The 17,292-nt window shown below is 42.1% G+C and overlaps 1 non-coding gene across 1 annotated transcript; it reads right to left on the bottom strand.

Annotated features, from left to right (window-relative positions):
• Nucleotides 1–202: 202 nt before the first annotated feature.
• On the bottom strand, nt 203–284 carry trnas-gcu (transfer RNA serine (anticodon GCU)). Its single transcript has one exon. It is a non-coding gene; the product is annotated as a tRNA-Ser (tRNA).
• Between the last annotated feature and the right edge of the window lie 17,008 nt (nt 285–17,292).

Genomic DNA, 17,292 nt, shown 5'->3' with positions numbered 1-17,292 from the left:
CAGCAACTTGATTTGCAAAAGGAAACCGCGCTCCTTTTCATTAACCCAATGCAACCTACATTTCAACACAGTTTAGTCAACAGGCTGAAACCATTCTTGGAAATTTTGGAGTAGCGTAAATGCATATAAACTGACCATTAGCGTTCCAATACGACAGCTGTGATTATCTGAAAACAGCACCATTGAATACCGTTGATGACAGCGACGAGAGTGGGATTCGAACCCACGCGTGCAGAGCATAATGGATTAGCAGTCCATCGCCTTAACCGCTCGGCCACCTCGTCACCAATGCACGAAAAGCTCTGACCTTATGAATAATTGAATTGGGTAAATTATGCAGAGCAGTAGATATTTCTCCTTGGTGTTGGGAAAATGATAAATAACATAGTACGGTTCCAAGACTATGGTCTGACCCTGGGTTGTGGGGCAAGTGCACTCCCACTGTCAGACAATGCACACAGTGATCTGAACAAAAATGAGGAAATGAATATGTCACAAGGTCTGTTGAATTCTGTGAAGATTTGAATTCAACGGAATGAAGAACCCGAGACAGCAGGAGGTGTTCTTTCAATAAAGAGTTGAACAGAGCTCTTAAGGATAGTGGAATCAAGGGTTATGGGGATAAGGCAGGAACAGGATACAGATTGAGGATGTTCAGGCCATGATCATAATGAATGGTGGTGCTGGCTCGAAGGGCAGAATGACCTACTCCTGCACCTGCTGTGAATTGTCTATTAAATTGCCTGTGAGGAATTGTTTTCCAGACTGGAGGAGAGTGCATAGTGCTCAATGTCATTATTCGGAACACCTAACTTCCGCTCAGATGTTTTTGACACGCACTTGTGTACAGAACAGACAATTTCAAAATCCAAAATAAGGATAAACTGACAATTGAAGGCAACAATGCATAAACCTTGATCTGTATCATTTTCCTGCACTGTGCGACACCAAGTCACTGTATGATCACAGCAACACAGTGAGCAAGTGTCAGAAGGAAAATGAGTGCAGTGCCAGTGCGCATGCGGGGAGCAGCAGGTGACACACGGGGAAGTGCATTTCCCACCACAGGAACACTTCCCAAACAGCGGACTCAGGTGGAAGAATTCAGAGGGGGTTTACATTTTGAAATTTGATGCCAGAGACACAATGGAGACCTGTCATTTAGTCTGTTCAAGATGAAGATTTTAAGATTTCTACAGATGCAAAACAAAATAAAAAGCTCATGGGTTAGTGAAGGCAAAAGATGAAATTGTACATTTCATCAATCTATGCATATTACAATGAGTACCTCACCACGTTCCTCACGCGGGATGATCATATAATCCCCGTTACTAGCCATGGAATCAGAGAAACTCGGTTTCCCAAACGTTAAGGTAAAACCGGGAATGTGGAGGTAAGTATTAATGTGTTGCTCATGTGCTGAAGGTGACCAGTGCACGGTATCTCTGTTTCAGTATAGTGGGGTGTGCTGTGCCGTAGTTTTCAGTTTGAGCCTCACATGGAGCAGCTTCAATTTATCGTCGGGTTGAGGGATACAGACAGAAGTTGATATTGAGCAAAGCCAAGTTTATGGGAAAATACCCGTGTTTGTAGATTGAGAAGCGATCTTTTCTGGGTAATGACTTTTTGATCAACAAACATACTGCAAGTATCTAAAACGTGAAGAGACATATGTGGAGAGAGAGCCGAAGGTGATTTCCCATGTGCACTACGTTAAATTCCGGGAAAATAGATGTTGAACTGGTTTCATGTTGCACGGTTTGTTGCAAATTCACAAAGGTTGCTGCAATAATAAAAACAGAAATCACATAGGACCGTTTGAATATTGTATTGAACTGAATTTTGGTCTGAGCATATTTTATCTTCAATGACGTGCTGCAGAGAAGTACCGAGGGTTAACAATACAAAAGGACAGAGTCTTCTTGGTGGATTTCTTGGGTGGAGTTCAGAATGTACGAAATGTACATAACATCATGTGAATGTGGTCAAATCTTTAAAGTAGGTTTTGCGTCTCCAAGTTACGATTCAATTCCTACTCATTAGGATATAACTTCTGTCTGCAGTTATTTTACGACATCAGCTCCATTTACAGAGATTCATCTTGAATAATTCGCCACACCTTACCAATCCACGAACTTGCTATACTCAGTCTTATTCAGTTGTACGTGTTCATGAAATATCTTTGTGTCTGAAGTCAACAAATTCGAAATTGTTAGGCAACCACACTGACTTTCACTCAATGGTAAATTCCCTCCTTGTACGTTTGTTCGTGTATCTTTTAAAACACTTTGAAGTCAGCTTCTACGTTTTATTTCTGGAAAGTCGTTCACGATTTAAATAACTCTATTGAGTGGAAGGAACTCTCATCCAAACTTTTCTTCATCATTCACTAATGGTTTTCAAGCTCTAACTAAAGTTATTGATTCCCTGGAAAGACGGACTTTCCCCAATTTATTCATTCAAACCTTTTCATTTTAGAAGAACAAATAAGAATGCGGAATACAGGGTTAATGGTAGGGTTCTTAGTCAGGTGGAGGAACAGAGGGATCTTGGGGTCTATGCACATAGATCTTTGAAAGTTGCCACTCAGGTGGATAGAGTTTGTAAGAAGGCCTATGGAGTATTATCGTTCATTAGCAGAGGGATTGAATTCAAGAGTCGTGAAGTGATGTTGCAGCTGTACAGGACTTTGGTTAGGCCACAGTTGGAGTACTGTGTGCAGTTCTGGTCGCCTCACTTTAGGAAGGATGTGGAAGCTTTGGAGAGGGTGCAGAGGAGATTTACCAGGATGTTGCCTGGAATGGAGAATAGGTCGTATGAGAATAGGTTGAGAGTTCTCGGCCTTTTCTTGTCGGAACGGCGAAGGATGAGGAGTGACTTGATAGAGGTTTATAAGATGATCAGGGGAATAGATAGAGTAGACAGTCAGAAACTTTTTCCCCGGGTGCAACAGAGTGTTACAAGGGGACATAAATTTAAGGTGAAGGGTGGAAGGTATAGGGGAGATGTCAGGGGTGGGTTCTTTACCCAGAGAGTGGTGGGGGCATGGAATGCGCTGCCCGTGGGAGTGGTAGAGTCAGAATCATTGGTGACATTTAAGCGGCATTTGGATGGGTACATGGATGGGTGCTTAATCTAGGTTAGAAGTTCGGCACAACATCATGGGCCGAAGGGCCTGTTCTGTGCTGTATTGTTCTATGTTCTATGCTGTTTGTGCTGGTATAGGTGGAGGGAGTTTTGAGGTGTCTGGAATGAGTCAGTCTACAGTTTTGAATCCATATAGTATTATTAGTTGCTGAATTCAATACTGAGAGTGGTAATGCCTGAGCCTTATTTGGTGACAGAGCGTGAACCTTGTTCTGCGTTAGGTGCTATAACAGATATACAGCGAGTTTAAGGGAGCAGAGAGTATATGGTAAGTCTTATCCTAACAGAGAGAGGAGGATATTGTTGCTTGTCCAGTATTGTGGGATATTTCTCCAGATCATCTCAGCGTCGAGGTGAGCCTCCCTGAATGTCTTGACCAGGTCTACCACTAATAACGACACAGACCTGTCCCTCAGCTTCCACAGAATCAGTTTAGGTAGAATTTACAGATAGCAAGAAGAAGCAAATATTGGTGTGTTATATATCGAACCCAAAACAATCGCAGAAAATCGGAGCATCACATGCTCTGGAAATGAGATAGACAAGTAATGTGGATACCGCAGTCTTATTGAATGGTTAACAGCGTTAACTAAGTGACTGCTGAAGCTGTGAAAAAATACGTTCCATAAGTGTATATGATTTGGGTTGAAGAGTATGTTGTGAAGTAAACTAGAGAGCAGGTTATTTCGGATTTGATGTTGTGTGGTCAGAAGGACGAATTATTAACTTTGGTCTGAAGCAGCATTTAAGGAATAATGCCATTTATAAGGTAAAGTTTACAAGGTGTCTGCATACAGTTTAGAATGCTTAAATATTCCAGTCAAACATCATGGAAGACTGGAGGCTAGAGTGTCAAGATATCTTCAGTAAATTGGGAAAGTACAATATAACATTCAGTGGGAGACAAGCAATGGTTGTTCGAGTCACAGAGGCAGACAGCACGGAGACAGGCCCTTCAGCCCAAACTGGTCCATTGCAACCAAAATGCCCATCTACGCGAACACAATTTCCCTGCCATTGTCCCGTATCTTTCTAATCCTTTACTATCCATGTATTTGTTTAAATGCTTTTTAAATATTGTTAACGTATCCGCCTCAACCACTTCTCAATCCATGTGCAACAGCACCTGTGTTAAAAAGTTGTTCCTCAAGCTCCCTTTAATTCTGTCCCCTCTGACCTTAAACTGATGCTCTCTAATCTGTGATTGCCCAACCCTGTGAAAAAAGACTGGGTGCATTCACTCTATCCATGCCTGACATGATCTTATAAACTTCAATATGATCCTCCCTCAGCCTCATGCATACAAAAGTAAAAAGTCCTAGCTTGTCGAACCTCTTTCTGTAACTCGGACCATTGAGACCTTGGCAATATCCTTGTAAATGGTTTCTGCACTCTTTCCAGTTTAATAACATCCTTTCTATAGCAAAGTGAGCAAAACTGAACATAACGTTACCAATAAGGCCTGACTAAAATCCTGTATAACTGCATCATAACTCTCTAATTTCGATACTCAGTGATATAAACCGATTAAAGCCAGTTGCCAAAACTTTCTTCACTGTCTACATCTGAATCAACTTCCAGAGAATCATGCATCTGAATTCCAAGGTTCCTCTGTTCCACTGCACTCCTTAGGACCCAACCATTCTCCATGAAACTCGAAACTTTATTTGACTTTATAAAATACAAAAACTTACACTGATCTATATTAATATCCATTTGCCATTTCTCAGCCACTTCTCCAGCTGATCAAAGCACTGCTGAAATTTCTGATAATTCTGATAACCTTCCTCACTCTCCATGATGCCGCTTGTTTTAGTGCCGTCTTCAAACTTACAAATCATGCCTGTACATTCTCATGTAATATATGGAATATGTAATGGTGTCAGCATCAACCCCTGAGGCATTCCACTATTCACAGGCCTCCAGTCTGACCAGCATGTTTCCAGTATTAATCTCTCCTTCCTACCATCAAGGCAATTTTGTACCTAATTTGCCAGCTCCCCCTCAATTCCATGCGATCTAACCTTCCAGAGGTTCCAGAGTACCATGTGGATACTTACTGAAGGCCTTACTGGAATCAACCAAGACTACGTATACCACCCAGACCTCCTCAACGTTGCTGGTCACTTTATCAAAGAACTCCAACAAAATTGTGAGTCACGATCTCTCTTGCACAAACTCCTGTGCTGAATTTGATGAAGGGCTTTTGCCAGAAACATCGATTTTTTTGCTCCTCGGGTGTTGCCTGACATGCTCTGCTTTTCCAGCACCATTTTAGTCTTACTCCGAACCATACCCTGCCTTTCAAATGAATGTATATCCAGTCTCTCTAAATCTTCTAAAGTAACCTACCCACTAATTTTAGGATTACTGGTCTTTAGTTCCCAAGTTTATCTTTGTAGCATTTCTTGAATACGGGCTCAGTATTCGCTATACTCCAGTCGTCCAGGACGGCACTCGTTGGCCAGTGATGATAGAAAAGAGTCAAACAGTGCTCCCGCAATATTTTCTCTATCCCCCTATCCTCCTGCTGTGTTCCTGAATATAACTGGTCAGGACCAGGTGTTTTTAGAAATACTGCAAAGTCTGAAACATACATCTATTTATTTCAGGTGCAAACACCAAAGAGTGAGAAAGTGACTCAGTGATGGTTAACATAACAAATTAGAAAATATATTAATCGTAGGAAGTGACTTCAGAAGAATTCCAGCTATTGTGAAAACCTGAGAATTCTCAGAAATTAACGATACAAAAATGGAAGTCCATGAAACTGAAAAGGAAATCAAAAAGAGAACCTACATGCTAACAAACTGGACCACAAAGACTACATCAATCTGCGATCTACATTTCAAAAGAAACAAAATAAAAGCATAGTCAACTATGGAAATTTGTAATCGGGAGAGGAGAGGTCCTTGTGCAGAACATGGAAATGGCCAACAAAATAACCAGTTACATTGCATCTGTCTTCATGGAGGAAGATTCAGAAAATCACCCAGTAATGCCAAGTTATCGTATCGGACTCCTGGAGCTAAAGACAAACTCAATTCATATCAGTAACAAGGTAGTACTTGAACATGTAGCTGGATTGAGCATTGCTAAGTCTGCTGAAACAGATGTACTTCATATCAAAATGCCAGAAATAAATACCAATAGTAGTATTAATTGCACTGTCGATGACTGTGTTTTATTTTCCTATACATTCTGCAGAGACCGGAAACTATTGTGGATAAACTATAGATGAATGGAAGGGATCCAAACAGCTACAAAGGGAAAAAGACATAGTGTGGAGAACTGTAGACCATGTAACTTGACATTTGTAGGGAAACTATTGGAATCTATTACACAGGGTGACATTTTTCCTATTTAGAAATTAGCAGCAACAATGGAGAGAATCAGCATGTATTTCTGAAAGAGAAATCATACTTGGTAAGCTTCGGAATTGATTGAAGTTGTTTCTTATAGCATAGATAATGGGGAAAGAGTAGAATTGGATTTTCGGAAGGGTTTCTATAAGATTTCAGTGAGTTCGTAAATGTAATGAATGTGAAGGGTGTTTGGAGGAATATATGTAAGTGGAAAGTTAAAGTTTGGTTCGCCTTCATTTAAGGGAGCCAGAACATTGATGTAAAGACATGTTGAAACAGTTTCACAGCGTGTTGGTGGGACTGTAGCTGGAGTATTGTGCACAGTTTTGGTGACTGAATCTCTGAAAGAATATACTGACCTGAGAGGAAGTGCAGTGGGCATTCTCCAGATTAATCCCTCAGATGGTGAGATTGTCTGATGAGGAATCTCGGCCTGTGTTCTCTAGAGTTTCAAAGAATGAGAGGTGGGTCACAGTGAAATTTAGATAATTCACAAAACATTTGACAAGTTGGAAATTAACAGAACGTTTCCCTCGCTGTCTATTCCACATTCAAGGCAAATAATGGAAGGATCTGGGACAGGCCAGTTAAGACTGCAATAAGGAGTAAATTCATCATTTGGATGGGAGTGACTAATACAGGGGCATGGAAACTTACTGGTAGGAAAGATTCGGGAGAATCACCAGATATTCTACAAGTGTCTCCAGCAGAACAGAATAACTAGGGAACAGGTAGGACTCATTAGTGACTTGCCAAGTTGCAACCAAATTAAACTAAGTGTTAGGAGACAGAGGGTGGTGGTAGAGGGCTGTTTGTGTGATTGGAGGCTAGTGTCCAATGGTGCACCACGGGGATAAGTGCTGTGTCTCTTAATATTTGTGATTCGGACGTGTTGGTGTTGGATTGGGGTGGACAAAGCTAAAAATTGCATAACACCAGTTTATACTCCAAAAGGTATATTCGGTGGGACTAGCTTTTGAAGTGCTTCATCAAAGCGTGCAACCACCTGATGAAGAAGCAGCGTTTTGAAAGCTCGTGCCTCCAAATAAACCTGTTGGACTACAAGCTGATGTTTTCTGATTTTAAACCTTATCATAAAGGATGCAGCTGTGAATATGGACGAGGGGTGGGGAGTGTCTTACGTAAGTTTGTGTTTGATACAAAGATTGGCCGGGTAGTTGGCAGTGAAGAGGAAGGCCTAGCGTTGCAGGAAGATACAGATGGAATGGTCAGATGGGTGGATCAATGGCAGATGGAATGTAACCCTGATAACTATGAGGTGATGCACTTTGGAAGAAGGAACCCGACAGGCAAGGACTCAATGAATGGCAACACACTAGGAAGCTGAGAGGGTGCTTCTCCACACATCTCTGAATGTGGTTGGACAGGGTAACACACAATTTGATAAAGCGTATGGGAGCGTAAACATCGCCTTCACATATCGAAGCATAGATTATAAGAGCTATGTGGAACTTTCATTAGCCAAGATGGAATATTGTGTGCAATTCTGGGAGCTACATTACAGGAAGGATGTGATTGTACTGGAGGGGGTGCAGAGGAGATTCACCAGGATGTTCCCTGGGATGGAGCGTATCAGCTATGGATCGAGCCTGGATAAGTTCGAATTGTTTACTTTGGTGCAGAGAAAGCTAAGGGGGACCTGAATCAGGAGGATAAGATTACGAGGGATATGGATGGGGTGGATAGACAGCAGCTGGTCCTTTTAATCAAAGGGACACACTTTTGAAGTGAAGGGTTTGAGGCTTAGTGAGGATTTGAGGACTGTCTTTGAAGCAAAGTGTGTTTGGGTCTGGGATGCACTTCGTGAGAGGGAATTGTCATGGTAACCTCAAAACCATTAGAAAATACATGGTTGTGCACTTGAAATGCCATAAGATTCACGGCGACGGGTTTTGTGTTGGAAAGTGGGGCTAATGTAGACCGTGCTGTATTTCTGATAGTACAGAGTCTGTGCTTCTGTGATTATATGGCTGTGGAAGGTCAATCATTCAGCAGCTTAAGATAGGAATTGATGGTTTTCTGAAGAATATCTTATCACAGTGTATATGAGTGAACTTGTAATATCTTCTGAAAATACGCCAATGGCAAAATGAAGAGAAAAAGGTGCAGCTTCCTTACAGTCTGATACCAGATAATTGAGGACAGGTAAATAGCAGATCAATGGAGCAAATACTTCGGTTATGCCTTCACAGAAGAAGAAAAAACAAAAATAACATTTCCTCGCAATACTCGGGAACTTTAGTCTGGAGAGAAAAAGGGAATAGAATGAAATTAGTAACTAAAACATTTTAGAGAAAATATTGGACTGAAATTAATGGGCATAGGCAAAATCAACAGAGGTTTATGAAATAGGAATCATGTTTGGGAAAATGGCTTTTAGCAAAATTATGGAGATGGTATCAACGCAATACGATTGGATTTTCAGAAAGATTTTTGATAAAGCCCCAAGCCTATTGTGCAAATTCGAATCCTATGGGACTGGGGCTAATATATGGTCATGGTTTTAGAATGGGAGAGTTGGCAGGAAACAGTGAGTAGGAATAAAACCATGTTTTTTGAATGGAAGGCTTGGAGGATATAACAAGGATCGAGATTTGGCATCCAACTATTCCAAATACACATCATATCTTTGGTTGAGCGGCTCAATTGCAATATTTCCAAGACTGCTGACAGCTCTAAACGATGTCAGCTTGTGAGTGGATGAGGAGGATGTCAAAAAGGCTCCAGATTGATTGAGACAAGTGGAGTGACTGGGCAAATACCTGGCAGATGGCGAGCAATGGCAGAGATGAGAGGTTGTGTACATTGATGGGATCAATTGAATGGCAGCCTATCATTTGAAAAGGGATTGGTTGAAATTTGTTGATATATAAGTGAACTTAAGCTGCATTTTTGTTTATTTCTGCGCAGCATTCCAAGTCCATGTAGGGCAATGAGTTCTGAACACGGAAGTCAATACTGGGAATGGCATTGGCGCGCTGTATACAGTGTACGTAGACCCAGCAAGTAGGGAGCTGTAACATTGAAAAGAATCTGGATCTCCCTGTACACTAGTCACTGAAAGCAATATTGCAGGAGCAGAAAGCAGGTAGGAAGATAAATGGTTTATTCACCTTCATTTCAGGGTGATTTAGAATACAGGAGTAAGGGTCATTTACTGCAACTATACAGGGCCTTGGTGGGACCCCATCTCGTACATTGTGGAGTATTGTGAGCAGTTTTGGTGTCCTTAGCTAATAAAGGGCAAATCTGACATTGAGGGAGTGCAGTGAAGTATGACAGACTGATCTCTGGGATGACAGTTAGTTGTGGGAGCAGAGTTTGGGGTGACTGGGCATATATTCCATGGGCTTTAGGAAAATGAGTGGAGATATCAGTGAGATATATAAACTCTGACAGGATGTGACAGATTGGAAGCAGGGATGTTAGTTCACTTTATAGAAAATGGTTCGTGAATCACATTGCAGTCAAATCATACTTAATAAACACGTGTTATCAGAGAACTCCCTATATATTGATGGGCCAAAGGCACTATATTTCATAATGTGTAAACATATTTTGGGATATGAACATTGTGTGGGGAAAACTGCTTTGAGGAGATGTTCGGCCATGAAATAGCATGGGGAAAGCTCAATGTGCTGAATGACCTCCTACTCTCCCGATGTTTCTGTTCAGTCTGTTGGAAAGCTCTGTAAATGTTGTCATAAGCTCTCAGATGTTAGGAAGGATGTCTATGCAGGGTCGACAGAACTGTGTTTCTCACTCCCTTTTCTGATAACGAGGCTGATGCTAGATGATCTGTCAGGTTTTATCCTTTAAGACCTCAGAGTAGTTTGATACTATTGAGTGTCTCACTTGGCCGATTCAGAGACCATGTTTGTGTATCTGGAGTCACTTTTAGGCCAAGAAAGCACGGGAGATCACTTGGGGAAGGAGACCGATGTTTACAATCAACATTGGACACTATTACTGACACCAGATTTTAGGTATCGAGATTTTATTAATTATTTTTAACTTCCAACAGCTGCCAGATCATTGGCCTGGACTGGATTCGTAAACCAATGATATGTCCACTGCAGCACCATCCCCACATGGGGACCTATCAGAAACCACACTGACCTGATTATTTCGGTGCTACTTGACAGCTTTATCGAAAAGTATTCCCACCAATTTGTCTGTCGAGATGGGACTGAGAGTGTGGTAATTGGTCAGATTGTAATTATTCTCCTATGCAGGGACTGGATATAGTTGAGTAATTTTCCTCATCGCCAGGGACATGTCAGAGTTGGAGCTGGAATGAAACGTAGGATGGCGTATTTACAGGGGGCAGGGTGGGAAGAGGTGTAATCTAGGTCGCTGTGGGTGTCAGTCGGTTTAGTGTATACGTCCGTGTTGAGTCGGTCGTCCGAGATAGAGATGGAGAGGTCTCGGAAGGGGAGGGAGGAGTCTGAGACTGTCCAGGTAAATTTGAGGTCTGGGTGGAAGGTGTTCGTAAAGTGGATGAACTGTTCAATCTCCTCGTGGGAGCACGAGGTAGCGCCGATACAGTCATCAATGTAGTGGAGGAAAAGGTGGGATTATATTCCCAATTCCTTCGCCTTCACCGCATCTACTCCCAGGAGGACCAATTCGAATACCGAACAATCCACTGGCCTCCTTCTTCAAACACCGCAATTTCCCCTCAGACGTGATTGACGATGCTCTGCACCGCATCTCCTCCACTTCCCGCTCCTCCGCCCTTGAACCCCGCCCCTCCAATCGCCACCAGGACAGAACCCCACTAGTCCTCACCTGCCACCCCACCAACCTCCAGTAACATCGGATCATCCTTCGTCATTTCTGCCACCTCCAAACGGACCCAACAACCAAGGATGTATTTCCCTCCCCACCCCTATCAGCGTTTCGGAAAGACCACTCCTTCCGTGACTCCCTTGTCAGATCCACACACTCCACCTACGCAACCTCCGCTCCCGGCACCTTTCCCTGCAACTGCAAAAAATGAAAAACTTGCGCCCACACCTCCCCCCTCACTTCCCTCCAAGGCCCCAAGGGATCCTTCAATATCCATCAGAAATTCACCTGCACCTCCACACACATCATTTAGTGCATCCACTGCACCCGATGTGGCCTCCTATACATTGGGGAGACAGGCCGCCTACTTGCAGAACGTTTCAGACAACACCTCTGGGACACCAGCACCAACCAACCGAACTGGCCTGTGGCTGAACACTTTAACTCCCCCTCCCACTCCGCCAAGGACATGCAGGTCCTTGGCTTCCTCCATCGCCAGACCATAGCGACACGACGCCTGGAGGAAGAGCGACTCACCTTCTGCCTAGGAACCCTCCAACCACAAGGGATGAATGCAGATTTCTCCAGCTTCCTCATTTCCCCTCCACCAACCTTTTCTCAGTCCAAACCCTCAGACTCAGCACCGCTTTCTTGACTTGCAATCTTCTTCTCGACCTCTCCGCCCCCACCCCCTCTCTGGCCTATCACCCTCACCTGAACCTCCTTCCACCTATCGCATTCTCAATACCCCTCTCCCAAGTCCCTCCTCCCTACCTTTTATCTTAGCCTGCTTGGCACACCCTCCTCATTCCTGAAGAAGGGATTATGCCCGGAACGTTGATTCTTCTTCTCCTTTGATGCTGCCTGACCTGCTGCGCTTTTCCAGCAACATATTTTTAAACAACTACCTCATTGTCCACTTTAATTTGAGGAATGTCCGAATCAGAATCCTCTGAAGTTGTTTTTTTCCTTCTGTGCCGTAATTATTAACACCTAGTTCTCTGGCTGTCCTTACCTGTCAAAGTACATTTTGAGCATATTCACATGACATACGCTGTGAGATTTCTTTCTGTCTGGAGTCCCTATCATGTAGTTACTCTCACTCAATATCCGTTGTGTTTGATAAGGTCGACTAAACCTTGCTTTTCAAGGTTCACCTACAACTGGAAGTAACAGTAATATCTTATCCCCGATCGCAAAATTGCACTTTATTATTCCCTGTCCACTTCCTGTTTTATTGTATGTTGCATTTCTTTTAAATGCTGTCGAACCAACTCCCCAGCGCTATTAATCGTTCCTTAAATTTTGAGACCTAGTCCAAATGTGTGGCCTTTGAACTCTAATTTACTATTTTTTCCTTAATCAATTTTAATGGTCCCCTCACTTAATGCCCCAAAAATAATTCCAATGGAACGAATTTGCTCTGTTAATTTGGGGTATCCCTGATCACAAAAAGTGGAAATGGAATTCCCTCACCCTAATCATCTGGATAATCCTGATTATAAGCCCTCAACATGGTTTTTAATGTTTAATGTCACCTTTTTAGTGCTCCCTGCAATTGTGGATGGTTTGAAGTAGATTTGAATTGCTTCATTCCTAAGACATTATCGTGATTAATTAGATATGAAGTTTGAAACTTGATCTCACTGTATCTTCATTGGTAGTCCGTATCTATTTTTAAAAAAAGACTAATTCCTTTACAATTCTTTTAGCTGTGATACTGCACCTTGGGATGGCCTCTGGAAATCTAGTCGATGCATCCATTATTGTTAAAAAAATACTGATGCCCAATCTTTTGATTGTGGTCTGGGACCTAGCCAATCATTTAAGACTCTTGTAAAAGGTTCCTCAAATGCCGGAATAGTTAAGAAAGGTGTAGGTTTTATTATCGCTTGTGTTTTTCCAATTACCTGACATGTATGATGCATCTGGAAAAATTCAACTACATCCTGTTGCAGTCCAGGCCAGTAAAATGTCTCTGTATTCAGTCTGTTTTTTCATCACTCCGAACTGATGCACCATTCGCACCACCTCCTTTCTGTAACCTATTGGCAATATGATTTGATGAATCTCTTCCCATTTCTCATCTCCTTGAATATATGATAGTCTCCATTTCCTCACTTGGACATCATTTTTAAGGTAATAAAGCTCAGGGATACATTCAAAATTCCTAACATATGTGCTTTTTGATACAACTGCTTTAAACTTTTATCTTTCTGCTGTGACTCAGTTAGTTTAGCTGAGCAAAAAATATTTACATGATCACCTATTTGCTCCTGTTTTGTCTCAACTTTCTGATGGAACAAAGTATCTGTTCATGCCACTTCAGCTTCCTTATCTTTACATTTTTGGTATTTTCTGTTTCGACTCGTGACATTGGGACTTTGTTACCCACAATCAGGAAAATTTCAAGGATAAGACTCCTACATTGATTCAGTTGCCTGCATATCCACTGGCTTTCCAACGAGAGTAGCAGTAATCCTACCAATGAATCAGCTATATTTTCCGCAAGGACAAGTTGTATTCCTGGAGCTGAGAGTTTGTCCAATACCTCTACCGCAATTTCCCCACACTTTTCTGGACACGCTATGCTCACTTTACATGATTTTGCACCTTTTAACTCATGGTGAATTGCCTTTCGCTGTACCTTGTCTGGAAATATTCCTTCAGGAGTACATATCTCCTTTTCTATTCACAGAGGATCCTGTGTCTCTTAATATTGCATCCTCTTTAACTGCCCTATGTGAATAAACTTTCCCTTTGCAGGTATATTTTATAAGCAGATCTGGTACTCCCTCCGTAACAAACCTCCAATCAGATTATACACTCTGATGCAGCTTTCTAGTTTCCACTGTGCATTCTGTTACCGCTCCATAAAAACTCCCAGATTTATTCCTTTTTCCTACGTCTGTGTTTTTTTTCTGAATCCACCAAAACAGTGATTTCATGTGCCCTAATTTGTTGCAATGAAAACACCGGAGTTTTAAAAAAAATCTTCTCTGCCTCCTTCAAGTATTGCCTTCACCGAGATCTACGTCTCCCTTTCTACGTGGGGATTTCTCTTTGCCCCAATTTTTATCCATCATGGACTGAAATTGACTCTGGAAGCCAAAACAAGTTTTATAACAATAATCACTAGTCATAATCATCAGCCACTTCAGCTATCAGTCTTGCCTTTATTACTCTAGTATCTTCCAAATGAGTTTGCACTATGTGAATGCTTAAACTCCTCCAAAGTAATTGTCTCTCTCAGAGCATTGTAGATTTGCTCTCTTTTTAAAGCTCTTATCCATCTATCAAAATTACTTTGTTTGATTCTTTCCAACTCAATATGGGTTCGACCAGGATCCTTCCTTAAATTCCTCACGTTGTCTGTAGGCTTTTGGAACATGCTCATATGTACATTTTCCCCTTCTCATAGTCCCCGGATCCCTCCTCTGATAGTGTTGCACATACCTCACTAGTTCTACCTACAAGTTTTGTCTGGGTCAACAAAACCTACATGGTCACTGCCCACTGAAATTCTTTAGCCACTTCCCTCCTCATTAATCTAGGCTGTGAATATACTGAAACACAATTCTCACCAGGCTTTGGACGACCATGGGTTTACCCATCTTCACTCTGTTCCTCACTAAACTTACCTTCAGCCTTCATCCTTATCCTTTTCAGCTGACTTTCCATTCTAAGTGTCCACCTCGGAAGCTCAAATGCTCCCTCTTTTTCTTTCTCTCCTGCTGAAGCTTTTTTTTCTCTTTCCTCCGTTAAATCTATTCGTTATCTTTCTTCCTCTTCTGATTTTAGTCGTAGCTCAAACTGCTTCACCTCTGCTTCCAACTCAAGCTGCCTCTTTTGCGATTGAAGCTTACTCATCTCCACAGATCCTGATGGAGTTTCCAGCAAATTGGAATGCCGAGCTACTGCTGCAATCATCTCATCTTTCCTCACATCAGAGGGTAGCTTTCACTCCCTTTGTCTACTAATTCCTGCGGCTTGGACTTATGTGCATTTTGTAAAACCCCCAAGGTCACTTCCTCCACCTCCAAAACAAGCTTTGTTCCTGCAGGAACCATTGCTATCTGAAGGTCTGTTTACTCACCAAATCAACACACGAAATAAGAGACAATATCACCTGCCACTCGCTGTCTAAATTCCGCGAAGGCCCCTAATCTGTTATGGACCAGACCCGAACCCTCAAAACATTTTAAGCAGGTAGCCGGACGATAAATTTGCTATTTGTTGAAGGTTAGTGGATAGCTGATATTCCCAGAGTGAATTAGCTGGTCAGACTGCCGAGTTTTAAACAAATGACATTTATTTGCCAAATTACCAAATTAAACATAAGGAACCGAAAATAGAATACCTGAATAAGGTATCGTATCCGAACCTGACAGGCTATCCCGATTTAAGGATGCTGTTCCAATATACTTGCAACAATCCCAATAAACAAAACCCCTTAGCACCAAGAATAAAACTGACACAACTGCTTACAGGTTATAATGTCGGAAGGGCAGAAGGAGGCAGAGAGCGTCCAGTGACCCTGACTCAACTAATCCAACCTGTCCACCTCGGGAGCTGGACAGGTCCTCCTGATTGTCACGAGTGGAATGTCGAGACATATCCACACTTCCTGTGTATGGTCAGGGCAAATATATCCACTGAGAATCTGTTGCTTGGCGCCTGTTCTAGTCAAGGAGAGACCAGCATGGAAACCACATCTAGATTGTGATTTTTTTTTGTGGATGGTCATGGTGGAGCGTTCAGGTGGTTACAGCATTGCAAATGAATAACACAGCAGAATCATCTAACCCGCGATAAGAAAACGTCAATAATTCTCCCTCACAATTAACTTCACGAGAGCAAATGGAAATGGGAGATGTGACCATTAGCCAGCGATGTCAACATTCAGTTCAATCCAGTTGTTATTTTGAACTGAAAGTCGTATTCCAAAAGGAGTTATCTGGATCTGTTTGTTCAATGACTGTGATTGATGTCACTCTCCATGGATCCTAATTATGTCACTGGATAGTTTTCCTCTTCTATTTGTACGGGGCTTCTTCCAATGCTTTATCCGATTATCGATGCAGATGTATCACCAGCAACACTGACAAGGATCATCAGTTGCAGCGACAGGGAAAGGAGAGATCAGAATCTGAGAACCATAGACTGGAATGTTCCAACAATGGGCCAGAATCTGAGAACAGTAGATGGAATGTTTCAACAGTGGATCAGAATCTGACAGCATTAGACTGGAATATGCCAACAATGGATCAGAATCTGAGAACAGTCGACTGGAATGACGCATCAATGGTTCAGAATATAAGGAAAATAGACTGGAATCCTGCAACAATGGACAGGAGTTTATCTTGGGGTCTTTTGTATCTTTCCTGGTATTGGCACATATTACCAGTTCGGATATTATGTGTACTGCTGATTATTCAGGCTGGTTACTATCCCATGCTCGCTATTGTTGGTGTTCCTGGTAAGTCTCCCCATCACTATCGATTTATTAATCCCATGGTGAACTTCTGTGCTATTTCTGTTATCAATATTTCGTAAATACTGAAACTATTGTCTTCAGTTTCAAATGCAAACGCATTCATTACCCACAAATTTCAGAACCGCCCACACCCCCGCACACACAAACATCTGAAAACAAGACTGTTCACAATCACAAAGTACCTATTTTCCCCGAATTGATTTATGTCTTGGTATTCTCTCCATCACCAAAGCTACTCACTCCCAGCTCCATGGTAGTGCCAGACCCTATCTTGACGTCAGTGTGAGTGCTAAATAAACCATTATCTATACCTTGGTAAAAGTCAGACTTTATGGTTCCTGTTCTCTTCTAATCACTCTTTCCGTTACAAATGTTTCCATCAAAATCTTGTTCTTGTCTGTAAAGTAAATTCATGACAGGGACACTGTGTCAGAGTAGTAATGTCGCTGGCCACGTAATTCAGTGGCCCAG

This window comes from Chiloscyllium punctatum, chromosome 31, assembly GCF_047496795.1.
Source record: "Chiloscyllium punctatum isolate Juve2018m chromosome 31, sChiPun1.3, whole genome shotgun sequence".
Classification (NCBI taxonomy): Eukaryota; Metazoa; Chordata; class Chondrichthyes; order Orectolobiformes; family Hemiscylliidae; genus Chiloscyllium; species Chiloscyllium punctatum.
This window is presented reverse-complemented; position numbering and strand designations above follow the sequence as displayed.